Source organism: Bos grunniens, chromosome 8, assembly GCF_055505025.1.
Source record: "Bos grunniens cultivar Pamir isolate PY7600 chromosome 8, Bosgru_T2T1.0, whole genome shotgun sequence".
Classification (NCBI taxonomy): Eukaryota; Metazoa; Chordata; class Mammalia; order Artiodactyla; family Bovidae; genus Bos; species Bos grunniens.
Genome location: NC_141172.1, coordinates 1,251,349 through 1,268,270, shown reverse-complemented (window position 1 = coordinate 1,268,270; position 16,922 = coordinate 1,251,349).

Here is a 16,922-nt window from a genome sequence, read left to right as displayed (position 1 = left end):
ATCCAGGCCCTTCCCACCACATGGTCACAGAGAATGGACAGAGGCAGCAATAGCATAAGGAGTCTAACAACTCTCATCATATTTACTAGATTGGGCATAACCACATCATATGAACTTTGGAAAACAATACAGAAAATTCCCTGGTATCCCAGTGGTTAGAACTTAACGGTCTCACTGTGGAGGCCCCAGGTTCAGTCTCTGGTTGGGAACTAAAATCCCTCAGGCTTCAAGGCATGGACAAAAAAAAAAAATCCAAATCTCTACACAGTCCAAATGTATGAAGTCAATATTTTTCTGTTTTCTTCTTCCTTTATACACATTTTACAAAATTATAATAGTGATTGCTATGTTGCTTGTGTTTTTTTAACTTTGTATACACAGAATTCTGAAAAATATCACTCACCATTCTTTGTTCACTCTCAAAATGATCTCGCCCAGCCCATGTCATCAAATATCTCCATTCAATATCGTATCAGCTGCGACTTCTCCCATGACCCTACACTCTGTATCCAAGCACCTTTGACATCCACATCTGGCACCTGATAAGCATCTCACATGGAGCTTGTCTGACACACACCTCTTGTTCTCAGCCTCACCTTGATCCTGCACTTCCCAAACTGCCACCTTTAAGTGAAAAACTCAGCCAGTTCTTGAGCAAAATGTATATATCATTCATGATTCCTCTATTTCTTACAACTCATATGAATACATCAGTCAGGCTGCTTACTCTCCCAGATGACACGAGACCATCTACATGATGGCCACTGACGAAACTCCCAGCATTTTAACCAAAATACTGCAAATCCTCCTTGGAAAGTTTCCTGGTTTCAGCTCACACACCTCCAATAGTTAGCACTCCAGGTGGTGGGCAGAGAGATCAGTTTAAAATGCTAATGATATTGTCATCTTCCCTGTGCAAAGTCATCCAAAATATTCCCAGAAGAGAAACCAGATCCTGTACTATGGTCCACATGTCCAGACACCACTCGGTCCCTTTACCTGCATCTCCCCTCTAGTCATCTGTACTCTGGTCTTCCAATGAATATTCAGGGTTGATTTCCTTTAAGATTGACTGGTTTGATTTCCTTGCAGTCCAAGGGACTCTCAAGAGTCTTCTCCAACATCACTGTTCAAAAGCATCAATTCTTTGGCGCTCAGCCTACCTTATGGTCCAACTCTCATGTCCATACCTGACTACTGAAAAATTTATAGCTTTGGCTATATGGACCATTGTTGGTAAAGTAATATCTCTGCTTTGTAATATGCTGTCTAGGTTGGTCATAGCTTTTCTCCAAAGGAGCAAAATGTTCTTTTTTAATTTCATGGCTGCAGTCACCATCTGCCATGATTTTGGAGCCTAAGAAAATAAAGTCTGTCCCTGTTTCCATTGTTTCCCCAACTATTTGCCATGAAGTGATGGGACTGGATGCCATGATCTTCACTTTTTGAATGCTGAGTTTTAAGCCAACTCTTTCATTCTCCTCTTTCACTCTCATCAAGAGATTCTTTAGTTCTTCTTTGCTTTCTGACATAAGGGTGGTGTCATCTGCATATCTGAGCTTATTGATATTTCTCCCAGGAATCTTGATTATAGCTTGTGCTTCATCTAGCCTGGCATTTTGCATGATATAATCTACATATAAGTTAAATAAGCAGGGTGACAATATACAGCCTTGACATACTCCTTTCCCAATTTGGAACCAGTCCATTGTTCCATGTCTGATTCTAACTGTTGCTTCTTCACATGCCTACAGGTTTCTTGCAGGTAAGATGTCTGGTATTCCCATCTCTTTAAGAATTTTCCACAGTTTGTTGTGATCCACACAGTCAAAGGCTTTAGCGTAGTCAATGAAGCAGTAGTAGATGTTTTTCTGTGATCCAATGGATGTTGGCAATTTGATCTCTGGTTCCTCTGGCTTTTCTAATCTGGCTTGAATATGTGGACGTTCTTGGTTCCTATACTGATGAAGCCCAACTTGGAGAATTTTGAGCATTACTTTGCTAGCATGTGAGATGAATGCAATTGTGCGGTATTTTGAGCAATCTTTGGCATTACCTTTCTTTGAGATTGGAATGAAAACTGACCTTTTCCAGTCCTGTGGCCACTGCTGAGTTTTTCAAATTTGCTGGCATATTGGGTGCAGCACTTTAACAGCACCATCGTTTAGGATTTGAAATAGCTCACCTGGAATTCCATCACCCCCACTAGCTTTGTTCGCAGTGATACTTCCTAAGGCCCATTTGACTTTGCACTCCAGAATTTCTGGGTCTAGATGAGTGATCACACCATCGTGGTTATCTGGGTCATGAAGATCTTTTTTGTATAGTTCTTCTGTGTATTCTTGCCACCTCTTCATATCTTCTGCATCTGTTAAGTCCATACCATTTCTGTCCTTTATTGTGCCCATCTTTGCATGAAATGCTGCCTTGGTATCTCAGTTTTCTTGAAGAGATCTCTAGTCCTCCCCTTTCTATTGTTTTCCTCTATTTCTTTGCATTGATTGCTGAGGAAGGTTTCCTTATCTCTTCTTGCTGATCTTTGGAATACTGCATTCCAATGGGTATACCTTTCCTTTCCTCCCCTGTCTATTGCTTCTCTTTTTTTCACAGCAATTTATAAGGCCTCCTCAGACAACCATTTTGCCTTTTTGCATTTCTTTTTCTTGGAGATGATCTTGGTCAATGCCTCCTGTACAATGCCATGAATTTCTGTCCATAGCTCTTCAGGCACTCTGTCTATCAAATCTAATCCCTTGAATCTATTTGTCACTTCCACTGTATAATCATAAGGGATTTGATTTAGATCATACCTGAATGGCCTAGTGATTTTCCCTCCTTTTTTCAATTTAAGTCTGAATTTGGCAATAAGGAGGGCATGATCTGAGCCACAGTCATCTTAGTCTCCATGTTTTTGTGTTTTTCCCATTTTTCCTCCTGTTACTGATGTCCAGTTTTTAGCACATTGTCAAAAAAATGCTCAGTATAGTTTCCATAATTTTAAATTTGTTATGAATTGTTTTGTGACTAAGCATGTTATCCATTATGGAGAAAGCTCCGTGTCTATTTGAAAAGGCCATGTATTCTGCTATTTTTGGATGGAATGTCTTGTAGATATTTATAAAATATGATTTATATCTGCTTTTTTTAAACTAACAGTCATTTAATTACAAACACATTCTAAAAAGACCTAGTTTTTTTTTATTCCATATCCACATGGTTTGTTTTTGTTGTCATTTTTTACATCTTCACATCTATTCTTTGTTTTATTATAGTTATAATTAATATTATAGTTTTCTTTTAATTTTTGTACTAGCTTATTTTAATGGTTTATCCACAGGCTTTACTATGGTGTGCTGTTTCTAGTGGGTTTTTTCCTTTCCTATAGATTCTTACTTCTTATTGTAGCATTTTTTGTTTTCTCTTAGCAAAGATCCTTTAACATTTCTTTTAAAGTAGTTTTAGTGTTGATGAACTTTTAGTTTTTGCCTGTCTGAGAAATTCTTTCTCTCTCCTTCTCTTCTGAATGATAATCTTGTTGGGGTAGAGAATCCAATGTTGTAGGTTTTCCCTTTAATATATAATGCCACTCACTTCTGGCCTGCAAAATTCCTGTAGATAATTCAGCTAGTAGTATTATGGGATTCTCCTGTATGAAAGGGCTTCCCCGGTGGCTCAGCAGTAAAGAATCCTCCTGCCAAGGCAGGAACCACAAGAGATACACACGTGATCCCTGGATGGGGAAGATCCCCTGGAGGAGAAAACAGCAACCCACTCCAGTCTTCTTGCCTGGAGGATTCCAAGAACAGAGGAACCTCATGGAGTTGCACAGAGTAGGACATGACTGAGTGACTGACACTTTCATAGGCTACCTAGAAAGCACCGCTTTGTCTTCTGCAAGCACCCCCAAGTAAACTGTCTGCTGCTGCTGCTGCTAAGTTGCTTCAGTCGTGTCCGACTCTGTGCGACCCCATAGACGGCAGCCCGCCAGGATCCCCCGTCCCTGGGATTCTCAAGGCAAGAACACTGGAGTGGGGTGCCATTTCCTTCTCCAATACATGAAAGTGGAAAGTGAAAGTGAAGTCTCTCAGTCGTGTCCGACTCTTAGCGACCCCATGGACTGCAGCCTATCAGGCTCCTCCGTCCATGGCATTTTCCAGGCAAAAGTACTGGAGTGGCTAAAGAGCAAACCTGATCACATCAGATTCACCCAAGATAATCTCTCATTCTCTTAATCAGCTGTGTTGTATAACAAAATCCACAGACTACAGGAGAGCAGTCCATCATACTCAGTCTCAGGGCTGTGCTGTCTATGTACACCCAGAATCTGTTGCATTGTTCCTCTCTCCACACAGAGTGGACACAAGAGATGCCAGCTTGTTGGATTTTGAATGTGTCTAGTAAAGTCCAGAAACCTTGGAAAAAGCAAGACATCTAAGAGGAAGGAGGTGTCAAGCTGTGACAACATGCCTCCCACCACGGATTATGGCCAAGAACACAACCCAGAGAGTTAGTGTTATTCTAGAGATATTCAAAAAGCCCTACCATGGGAAGAAATCATGAGTTTTAAATCAATTCCCTTCTGTCCTATCTGAAAATCGTGTTCTTTAAGATAACTATTAGAACATCCCTGCTGTTGTCAGCACTCTTTCTGATTTCCTATTGGCCTCCTGCCTCACAACCTCAAAACTGGCTTTTCCTAAGCATAAAATGGTCTTCGTTCAGAAGTCTAATAAAAGGGGAAGGTTGACACTTAAAAGAGTATATATACTAATTATTATTGACTAGGCAACACTTGGAGAAGGCAATGGCACCCCACTCCAGTACTCTTGCCTGGAAAATCCCATGGACGGAGGAGCCTGGTAGGCTGCAGTCCATGGGGTTGCTAAGAGTCGGACATGACTGAGAGACTTCACTTTTACTTTCCAATACTTTCATGCATTGGAGAAGGAAATGGCAACCCACTCCAGTACTCTTGCTTGGAGAATCCCATGGACGGAGGAGCCTGGTAGGCTACCGTCTATGGGGTCGCACAGAGTCAGACACGACTGAAGTGACTTAGCAGCAGCAGCAGCAGCAGGCAACCCTTATGGCAGAAAATGAAGAGGAACTAAAAAGCCACTTGATGAAAGTGAAAGAAGAGAGTGAAAAAGTTGGCTTAAATCTCAATATTCAGAAAACTAAAATCATGGCATCTGGTCCCATCACTTCATGGCAAATAGATGGGAAAACAGTGGAAACAGTGTCAGACTTTATTTTTCTGGGCTCCAAAATCACTGCAGATGGTGACTGCAGCCATGAAATTAAAAGACGCTTACTCCTTGGAAGGAAAGTTATGACCAACCTAGATAGCATATTGAGAAGCAGAGATATTACCTTGCCAACAAAGGTCTGTCTAGTCAAGGCTATGGTTTTTCCAGTGGTCATGAATGGGTGTGAGAGTTGGACTATAAAGAAAGCTGAGTGCTGAAGAATTGATGCTTTTGAACTGTGGTTCAAGGGACTCTTGAGAGTCCCTTGGACTGCAAGGAAATCCAACCAGTCCATCCTAAAAGAGATCAGTCCTACGTGTACATTGGAAGGACTGATGCTGAAGCTGAAACTCCAATAATTTGGCCACGTCCTGTGAAGAGTTGACTCATTTGAAAAGACCCTGATGCTGGGAGGGATTGGGGGCAAGAGGAGAAGGGGACGATAGAGGATGAGATGGCTGGGTGGCATCACCGGCTCAATGGAGATGAGTTGAGTGAACTCTGGGAGTTGGTGATGGACAGAGAGGCCTGGCATGCTACAATTCATGGGGTCACAAAGAGTCGGACACGATTGAGTGACTGAACTGAACTGAGGCAACTCTTCAGACTGGCAGTGAATGAATAATGCTTAATGAAAAATAATTTTTATATTTTACAAATGTATGAATATACACGTTTATTTTACAATACTCCAGAGTGTGTATTTTACTCCAGTAATCCAGAGTGTATATTTTACAATACTCCAGAGTATTAAAACAACCTTTGGAAACTGAATCACCCTAGTTCATAAGTTCAAAATATTTTTCTCACCTCTTAGTATCTCTGAAGTAAGAAAAATTACTTCAACCCATATTTGCTTGCTAGCTTGCTTATTTCACAAATCCTGTTTGCCAGGCAATAGTAATAATGGAGCTGCTAATTGCATACAAGTTGGTCATAGCTGTTCATACTTGTGTAACTTCAGTTAAGTTATGTGCACAGTATATAAAAATTCTGACTTCTCAAGGGGAGCAACTTCACTAGCATAACAGAAGTTTTCAAGGAACATGAAAGGGTAGAGATTTCCTTCATATGAGAGCAAGATTTTTTTCAGAGCTCAGGGAATATGAAAAAAAAATGAGGCTGGTTAAAATTCATTTTTGACCAGACTTCTAAGAAATCTATTTAACCCAGCAAGTGTCTTAATTTCTTGATGTGCTGCATGAACATGTATCTGAACAATTAAAACAATATTCTTGCCAAAAATAGATTTGGTTGTCATGTATTGTTTCTTAAATGGGCAACCACTAACACAGCACTGTTGTGCATAAAACAAAGATAACATCTCAAACTCAAAAAGGTATTCAGAAGAATTGATTCTGAAATTGAATATATTCTAGGAATAATTTAACCATATTACTTTGTGCACACTTAACATCTTATATCTGCTAATATTCATAGTCAAATAAAGCTTTTTAGAACTTAGAATCCAAATAACCTGCTAAGTAACATGTATCTACTTGCTGTAGAGTTAATTTTGGTTTAGGCTATAGCTCTATAAAAACATAGTCAAAGAACTGAACTCAGAGCTACAGAATATACAGCATCATGGTGTTAATTTAATAAACTACTACTAAGGGTATTCTTTTGTATCTGATTTTATAATCTGAGTCTTTTACAATTTGTGTTTAGTGTTTTTTAATTAATTTATTTATTTTAATTGGAGGCTAATTATTTTACAATATTGTAGTACTTTTTGCCATACATTGACATGAATCAGCCATGGGTGTACATGTGTCTCCCATCCCGAACCCCCCTCCCACCTCACTCGCCATCCCATCCCTCTGGGTTGTCCCAGGGCACCAGCTTTGAGTGCCCTGTTTCATGCATTGAACTTGGACTGGTCATCTATTTCACATATGGTAATATACACGTTTCAATGCTATTCTCTCAAATCATCCCACCCTCGCCTTTTCCCACATAGTCCAAAAAATCTGTTCTTTACATCTGTGTCTCTTTTGTTGTCTTGCATATAGGGTCATTGTAACCATCTTTCTAAATTCCATATATATATGTGTTAATATATTGTATTGGTGTTTTTCTTTCTGGCTTACTTTACTCTGTATAATAGGCTCCAGTTTCATCCACCTCCTTAGAACTGATTCAAATGTGTGTATGTTTAGTTTTTAAATATATAAAACTTGCTTCAACTCTCAAAAGGAAGAATAAGTAAGAAATTCTTAGGAAAGTCTTACTCTCATTCTCACTATTCTCAGTGTGCTGCTATATTCACGAAATGATTCCATATTGATTCACAGTCATCTTCTTCATCCTTTTTCATGTTGCTGTTGTTCAATCACTTAGTCGTGTCCAATGTTTTGTGACCCGATGGACTGCAGCATGTCAGACTCCCCTGTCCTTCACTATCTCTCAGAGTTTGCCCATGCTCATGTGCACTGAGTCATTGATGCTATCCAAGCATCTCACCCTCTATTGTCCCATTCTCCTCCTGCCCTCAATTGGTCCCAGGATCAGGGTCTTTTCCAGTGAGTCAGTTCTTCACATCCAGTGGCCAGAGTATTGGAGCTTCAGCTTCTGCATCAGTCCTTCCAATGAATATTCAGGACTGATTTCCTTTAGGATGGACTGGTTGGATCTCCTTGCAGTCCACGGGACTCTCAAGAGTTTTCTATAGCACTGCAGTTTGGAAGCATCAATTCTTCAGTGCTCAGCCATCTTTATGGTCCAAGTCTCATATCTATACATAACTACTGGAAAAACCATAGCTTCGACTATACAGACCATTGCTGCCAAAGTGATGTCTCTGTTTTCAATATGCTATCTAGGTTTGTCATAGCTTTCCTTCCAAGGAGCAAGTGTCTTTTAGTTTCCTGGTTGCAGTCACCATCCACAGTGATTCTGGAGCCCAAGAAAATAAAGTCTGTCACTGTTTCCACTTTTTACCCTTCTGTTTGCCATAGAAGTGATGGGACCAGATGCTATGATCTTAGCTTTTGACTGTTTTAAGCCATCTTTTTCACTCTTTTCTTTCACCCTCATCAAGAGGCTCACTAGTTCCTGTTTACTTGCCATTAGAATGGTATCATCTGCATGTCTGAGTTTGTTGATATTTCTCCCAGCAATCTTGATTTCAGCTTGTGATTCATCCAGCCTGGCATTTCGTATGATGTACTCTCCATATTATTAATTAATAATAATTTCATATGATGTACTCTCCAGTTTAATAATCAGGGTGACAATACACAGTTCCATGTGTTCCTCTCCCAGTTTTGAAGTAGACCATTGTTCCATGTCTGGTTTGAACTTTTTCTTCCTGAGCTGCATATAGGTTTCTCAGGAGACAGGCACAGTGGTCTGGTACTCCCATCTCTCTAAGAATTTTCCAGTTTGTTGTGAACTGCCGGGGTCCAGCCCCGGTGGATCCAGGGAATTCGAAGCGGGGACGGCGTTGGCGAGGATCAGGAAACAACTGCTTAATTAAACGTTTATTTAGGATATAAAGAGTAATAAAATAAGGATAGCTCAACAGGAGAATTCAGTGAAGAAAAGAGGCTGAAATAAGGATAGCTCAGTGAGGAAATTCAGTGGAGAAAAGAGGCTGAATAATTCAGCCAGAAGGTGAGAGAAAGAACGACATGGGGAGACCAAGTTTCGGTGAACAAGGCCCGCACTTTATTTTCCAAAGTAGTTTTTATACCTTAAGTTATGCATAGAGGATAATGGGGGAAGGGGTAGAGTCAGGCAGCAAGCCAGGCTTTCTTCCTGCAAACTTATCATATGCAAAAGCTTAGGTGATTTGCATCATCTTCTGGCCCAGAGGCCTGTTAACATTTTAAGACCCTTTCTTCAGAAAACTTATTTTTCTCTAAAGGTGATTGGTCAGGAGCCACCCTCCAAAAGCATTAGATAAAGTTGCATTCCTACAGAGCAAAGGTGTGGTGGGCTACAACAAGAAAAAGAATTAACTCAAGGGTCCCAGGTTACAAACGTTAAAGCTACTACTTACACCAATTATATTAATGGATACACTGCCAGGGACACAGCAGGTAAGGGATATGGAAACTTAGCAGCAAACATTGGCCCAACAAGTGAAAATCCCTTCACCAATACAATTTCTAATCAATCTTTTAACTACTCAAAAGAATCTGTGTTTAGACAGTTTAGAACATCTCCTGCCTCTCACAGTTGGGAGGCTCTGAACAATCACATGTGGCCAGAAAAACCTATTCAGGCAGGCTAGAGGATTTCCAAAGGAGTTTGTAGGTTAAACACTGTCACACCCAGGAATTATTAACTGGAGCTGTAAGCTAACTCTTGTTTCAGAGAGAGGTAGTGGGGGACAGCCCCCCGTAAAGTCAGAGGTGTAGGTGAAAGCACAAAGCAGAAAGTAGGCAGACTCTGGTTTTGGGGGTAGATGCTCGAGAATTTCCAGGGAAACTCCTGAGGCTTGATCCAGCCTTTGCGTATGCCAAGCCTCCTTCCTCAAGACCTTTGCCAGGGGCGGAGCTCGCTCCCTGCAGTGAACCACACAGTCAATGGCTTTAGTGTAGTCCATGAACCATGGTTAAATCCTTTTTCATAGCTGCATGCTATACACTACGCTGCTGTGACTAGGAGTTTGGGTTGTTTCCAACATTTAATGTTACACACAATATAATGAATTATTCTGCATATTTTGTTTCCATTTGTTCATCCATGTACCTCTACAAATAAAAATTGTGTTTATTCTTAAAAGTGAGATTGTCGTGTGAAGGGTTAAATATATATCTCTTTTAAAACACTGCTAACACCCTTCAGCAGCTCCAGATACTGCCTTTCTTTACAGATTTCTAAATTGCCTGCTGTCACACTTTTGAAATGTTTGTCTCTGTGATGTGTGAGAAATAATACCTCCCTGAGGTCATTTTTTTTTTTTTTTTTTTTGCCATTAAAAGCATAATTTATTGCTTACATTTCCCAAGAGAAGGGAGCATGCCATGCCAAGCCTCACCACGCCTCAGGAAAAGCAGCAACTTTTGGTCTGGATGTTGTCAAGATCCCATTGGGAAATTACAGCCTGCTCAAGGGGCACAGTTCCTGGATGGGCTGTCTGCACTCTGACTGCATTTTCTTTCAGCAGAGGCAGGGCTCTGGACACAGAAATACTTTCTGTGAGTCTTGGGCTAGCAGTTTTCAATGCTGCAGGGCTGCATGAGCATTGGAACCTGGAACATGAAGCAGTGGTTGTGACATGGAGTGTGGAAACTGGTGTATCCTAGAGAGTGGGCTGTGAGCCTCCCTGTGCCTCATCTCTCCAGAGTTCTCCCCAAACTTCTCTTCTTCTTTTTATCTTAGCCTCTTCCTCCTCCAGGCACTTCTGACTCAAGCAGAGAAGTCTCACTTCCATATCTATTGAACCATCAGTAATCAGAGTTTGTCTGCCCAAAGCTATGTTTGGTGCTGGGATAAACCTGAAGCTTCTAACCCTCGAGGCTGGGAAAACTGGACGCCTACATATAAAAGAATGAAATTAGAACACTTCCTAACAGCACACACAAAGATAAAATCAAAATGGATTAAAGACCTAAATGTAAGACCAGAACGTATAAAACTCTTAGAGGAAAACATAGGCAGAACACTTGACGACATAAATGAAAGCAAGATCCTCTATGACCCATCTCCTAGAGTAAGATAAATAAAAACAAAAGTAAACAAGTGGGACCTGATTAAACTTAAAAGCTTTTGCACAGCAAAGAAAACTATAAGCAAGGTGAAAAGACAACCTTCAGAATGGGAGCAAATAATAGCAAATGAAACAATTGACAAAGGATTAATTTCCAAAATATACAAGCACCTCATATAACTAAATACCAGAAAAACAAACAACCTAATCAAAAAGTGGGAAAAAGACCTAAACAGACATTTCTTCAAAGAAGACATACAGATGACTAACAAACACATGAAAAGATGCTCAACATCACTCATTATTAGAGAAATGCAAATCAAAAGTACAATGAGATATGAGCTGACACCAGTCAGAATGGCCCTCATCAAAAAGTCTACAAACAATAAATGCTGGAGAGGGAGTGGAGAAAAGGGAATGCTCTTGCACTGTTGGTGGGCATGTAAACTGATACAGCCACTGTGGAAGACACTGTGGAGATACCTTAAAAAACCAGGACGGTGACAGGATCTTGATCTCTTCCTCTTGCGTTGTTTCAAAGACAGTCATGAACTGGCATGAGTAACCCAGTGAGTGAGTCTGGCAGTCAGGTGGCTCTGCAGCCTTCTTTCTGATATGGAACTATGAGGGGAAGGTTGTTGTAAGGGTAAACACCAGGGAGAGGGTGTATTTAGCATAGGGTCCAAGGGAAATAGGTGTGAAGTGTAGCTCCTGCAGAGTCAAGGGGCAGAAAAGCAAACTTAGTTACTGAAAGGTGAGTTAGGAGCATTAAAGTAAAACAAAAGAGGAAAGAAAGAAAGAAAACTAGGGATGTTCAGGTCTGCCCGCTGTTCTCTTTGTATTCTTTGTTCTCAGGAAAGGGAAAGAGAAAAACTCATTCCTCCTTTTTTCTTTTCACTGCAACAATATCTTACGATATTTGCATTTTCATGTTTGACTTACTTCACTTAGTATGGTGATCTCCAGGTTCATCCGTGTTGCGGCAGGTGGCATGAGTTCATTCATTTCCTGGCTGAGTAATACTCCATTGTACACATGGACCTCATCTTCTTTATCCTTTCATCCACCTATGGATACATAGTCTGATTCCAAATTCTGGCTACTGTGAACAATGCTACAGTGAATATCAAGGAGTGTGTATCTTTTCCAGTTGTTTTTCCCCAGAGAGATGCCCAGGAGTGGAATTGCCAAATCATCTAGTAACTCTCTATAAAGACTTTTAAGGACCCTCCATTCTGCTCTTACTAATTCATGTCCCCTGCCCCCAGAAGCACAGGAGGGGCCTCTTTTCTCCACATCCTCTCCAGCATTTCTTGTTTGTAGATTTTTAACCATGGCCTCTCTGTCTACAGCGAGGTGATACCCCGCTGTAGTTTGGATTTGCATTTTGCTAGTAATTAGTGATGTTGAACATACTTCTACGTGCATTGTTTTTAAACAGTGTGAGTAAAATTTGCCTCCTGAAATTGGGGTCTTGAAAGTCTGCCCTGTTTAGAAGTCATTTTTGATTACCTACCCCAAGATATTTTTGAAGGCTTGTCTCTTTTGCATCACTGACTCAATGGACATGAGTTTGAACAAACTCTGGGAGATGGTGAAAGACAGGGAAGCCTGGTGTGCTGCAGGCCCATGGGGTCACAGAGAGTCAGACACGATGGAGCGACTGAACAACAACAACTCTTTTGCAGGTCCAAATGCCTTTGAAGTGCCCCTAAGCACAGGTTTAGAGTTGCTGCTGTGGAAATGACCACAAGAGAGCAGGATTTCTTCATGCCCCATTCTGGCCTGTTCCTGGTTGTAAATTAGTGGAATGTACCTGACCAAACCCCCAGTGGCTGTTTGGATGTAAAGACTTCCTCTCCTTACCCCTTATCCCCCAAACCAATCCCAGTCTTGGCAACACCATCCATTAGGTGGACTGTCATCTGAAGGTGGAGTGGATCTAAGGAAGCAGGATGGACACGGGAACCCCGGCACAAGGGGACGTGCAGACAGGTAACATCTCACATCTCTTCCAGGCTACAGGGTCCACCGTCCTTTGGGTGCACAAGGCAGGGTTTATCCATAGGAGGGTGCTTCTGGGCTTGGAGGGTGTGGACTCATGCAGAGGGGACTGGCACTGTAGATCCAAAAGGGTACATCTCTTGGTATACCCTCCATAACACCCTGTGTCCCTTGACAGCCCAGCCTTGAGACCCCACCCTGCTCACCCTTGGAGATGTGACCCTGGCCAGGTTGACAGAGTCAGAAGGAATATATTAACAGTAGGCATTTCTTTTTTCTTTTTTAATTTGTATTTTAAACTCGAGACTATTTCACTTACATTGTTGTGTTTGTTTTAGCTGTACAGAAATTTCACTCACATAAAGTTAGACATTCATATATTCTTTTACAGATTTTTTTCCACATAGATTATTACAGTGTGCTGAATACAGTTCCCTGTGCTATACAGTAGGTCCTTATTAATTATCTCTTTTCCATGTAGAAAAAAGTATATATATTAATTCAAACTTCCTAATTTGTCCCTCTTTCTCATCTTACCTGTTAGGAAACCAGTTTTTTTTTTTTTTTTCTAAGTATGTAACTGTTTTTCAGTTGTGCAAATTTGCTAACTTGTCAGTTTTTAGATCCCACCTATAAATGATGTCATATGATAGTTGTCCTTGTCTGACATGCTTCAGTTGGTGCAATCATCTCTGGTCCATTCCATGTTGCTGCAAATGGCATGATTTCTTCATTTTTCCACTGAGAAATATTCCACTGTACACATGCACCACATTTTCTTCATCCACTTATCTATCGATCTGCATTTCCGCCACTTCCCAGTTGTGGCTATATTTAATAGTGCTGCAGTGAACGCTGGGGTGTCTGTGTCTTTTCAAATTATGCTTTTCCCAGATATAGACCCAGGAGAGGGATAGCAGAATCCCTCTGCTTCTATTCTTAGAAGCTTCTATGCTTAGACTTTTAAGGAACCTCCATGTTCATCTCATAGTGACTCTTTTTAATTTCCATTCCTACCAACAGTATAAGAAGGTTTCCTCTTCTTCCCCTCTCCAGTATTTCTAGATTGTAGACTTTGTGATTGGGTCCATTCAGACTGGTGTGAGGTGATACCTCATTGTTAGCTTGGATTTTAATTTCCCCAATAATTAGCAATATAAAAATAATATTAAGCAAAATGATAATATAACATAAAGCAAAATAATATTAGCAATAAAGTAATAAAAAAAGAAATAATCTTTTCATGTGCCTTGTTTTTATACAGTGTGTGTAAATTTTAGCTCTTGAAATTGGGTTCTTAAAATATTATTGACTGGGGGATTTTTGCAGAAACTAAGGCCAGTGACAGGCAATTTGTTATGTAAGTAAATATTGAAAGGTCTCTGGTCAATAACGTTTGGGTAACAAAAGTTATATTAATATATCTCTGGCCAATAATCTGTTAAAAGTGTGCCCCATTTAAAAGTCGTTTTGCATTACCTACCCCAGGACATTTCTCCAGGGCAGGTGTCCTTTTCTGCTCCATATGTGTGAAGGTGAAAAACCCCTCAGCTCTGGTTTTCATGTTGTTTTTACAGGACATGGCCACAAGGAGGCAGCATTTTTCTATGCCCATTCTGAATTTCTCGCGGAACATCAGTTCAGTTCAGTCGCTCAGTCGTGTCCGACTCTTTGCAACGCCATGAATTGCAGCACGTCAGGCCTCCCCATCCATCACCAGCTCCGGGAGTTCAGTCAAACTCGTCTCCATCGAGTCGGTGATACCATCCAGCCATCTCATCCTCTGTCGTCCCCTTCTCCTCCTGCCCTCAATCCCTCCCAGCATCAGGGTCTTTTCAAATGAGTCAATCCTTCGCATGAGGTAGCCAAAGTATTTGGAGTTTCAGCTTTAGCATCAGTCCTTCCAATGAACACCCAGGATTGATCTCCTTTAGGATGGACTGGTTGGATCTCCTTGCAGTCCAAGGGACTCTCAAGAGTCTTCTCCAACACCACAGTTCAAAAGCATCAATTCTTCAGTGCTCAGCTTTCTTCACAGTCCAACTCTCACATCCATACATGACCACAGGAAAAACCATAGCCTTGACTAGACGGACCTTTGTTGGCAAAGTAATGTCTCTGCTTTTCAATATGCTATCTAGTTTGGTCATAACTTTCCTTCCAAGGAGTAAGCGTCTTTTAATTTCATGGCTGCAATCACCATCTTCAGTGATTTTGGAACCCCAAAAAATAAAGTCTGACACTGTTTCCACTGTTTCCCCATCTATTTGCCATGAAGTGATGGGACCAGATGCCATGATCTTTGTTTTCTGAATGTTGAGCTTTAAGCCAACTTTTTCACTCTCCTCTTTCACTTTCATCAAGAGGCTTTTGAGTTCCTCTTCACTTTGTGCCATAAGGATGGTGTCATCTGCATATCTGAGGTTATTGGTATTTATCCCAGCAATCTTGATTCCAGCTTGTGCTTCTTCCAGCCCAGGGTTTCTCATGATGTACTCTGCATATAAGTTAAATAAGCAGGGTGACACTATACAGCCTTGAAGTACTCCTTCTCCTATTTGGAACCGTCTATTGTTCCATGTCCAGTTCTAACTGTTGCTTCCTGACCTGCACATTGGTTTCTCAAGAGGCAGGTCAGGTAGTCTGGTATTCCCATCTCTTTCAGAATTTTCCAGTTTATTGTGATCCACACAGTCAAAGGCTTTGATGAAGTCAGTAAAGCAGAAATAGATGTTTTTTTCTGGAACTCTCTTGCTTTTTTGATGATCCAGCAGATTTTGGCAATTTGATCTCTGGTTCCTCTGCCTTTTCTAAAACCAGCTTGAACATCTGGAAGTTCATGGTTCATGTATTGCTGAAGCCTGGGCTTGGAGAATTTTAAGCATTACTTTACCAGCGTGTGAGATCAGCCTTGGGGAAAGTCCTATTCCTGGGTTATACATTGGAGTGGAATGGCCTGACTAAATAGCCAAGGCTTGTGTCTCATTCCCTCCCCACGCCCTTAGCCTTTATCCCTCAGACATATCCCAACCCCTGGAGAACCGCCTGTAAAGGCTGTGGTCATGTGGAGGTGAGGCAACCTAAGGAGGAAATGTGGAGTTGGGAATTGCAGCACAAGGAGCCATGGGGCTAAGGGCCAGAGGGGCGACCATCCTTTGGGTGCTCAAGGCTCAGTTTATCTTCAGGAGGGTCCTCCCGGGCTTGGAGAGTGTGCACCCGTGCAGAGGAAACAGGCACCGCAAGTCCTGTTGGGGATGGGGATGGGGAGTTGACACACTGTATGTCACCCCAGTCCAACCTTGGGACCCAAGTCTGCTCAGGCTCCAGGGGATGTGACACCCGCCTGGGTCATGAGGCCTGAGGGGACAGAGTGTGTGTTTGTGTGTGTGTAAGTGTGTGTGACAGTGTGTGTGTGTGTGAGTGTGTGTGTGAGAGTGTGTGTGTGTGTGTGAGTGTGTGTTAGTGTTAGTCACTCAGCCATGTCCAACTCTTTGTGACCCCATGGACTGAAGCCCACCAGGCTCCTCTGTCCATGGAATTCTCCAGGCCAGAATACTGGAGTGGGTTGCTATTCCCTTCTCCAGGGGATCTTCCCAACCCAGGGATTGAACCTGGGTCTCCCACATTGCAGGTGGATTCTTTAATGTCTGAGCCACCAGGGAAGCCCCAAGGGCATAGAGTAGGTATGTCTTTTTTTTCCTTTTTGAATTTAATTTGTGCTTTAAACTGGAGAACAGTTGATTTACAAACCTGTGTTTTCTTTAGTTGTACAACACTTTGACTGACTTACATATAGACATCTATATATTCTTCTTAGAACTTTTTTTTTCCCATAGAGGTTATTACATAGTATTGAGTACAGTTCCCACTTCTATTCAGTAGGTCCACATAGCACAGTGTATATATTAATTCCAGCCTCTTAATTAATCCCTCTCCACCACCTTTCAAGTCAGACATGACAAAGCAACTGAGCACAGCACACAGCTTACCACCTTTCCACTTTGTAA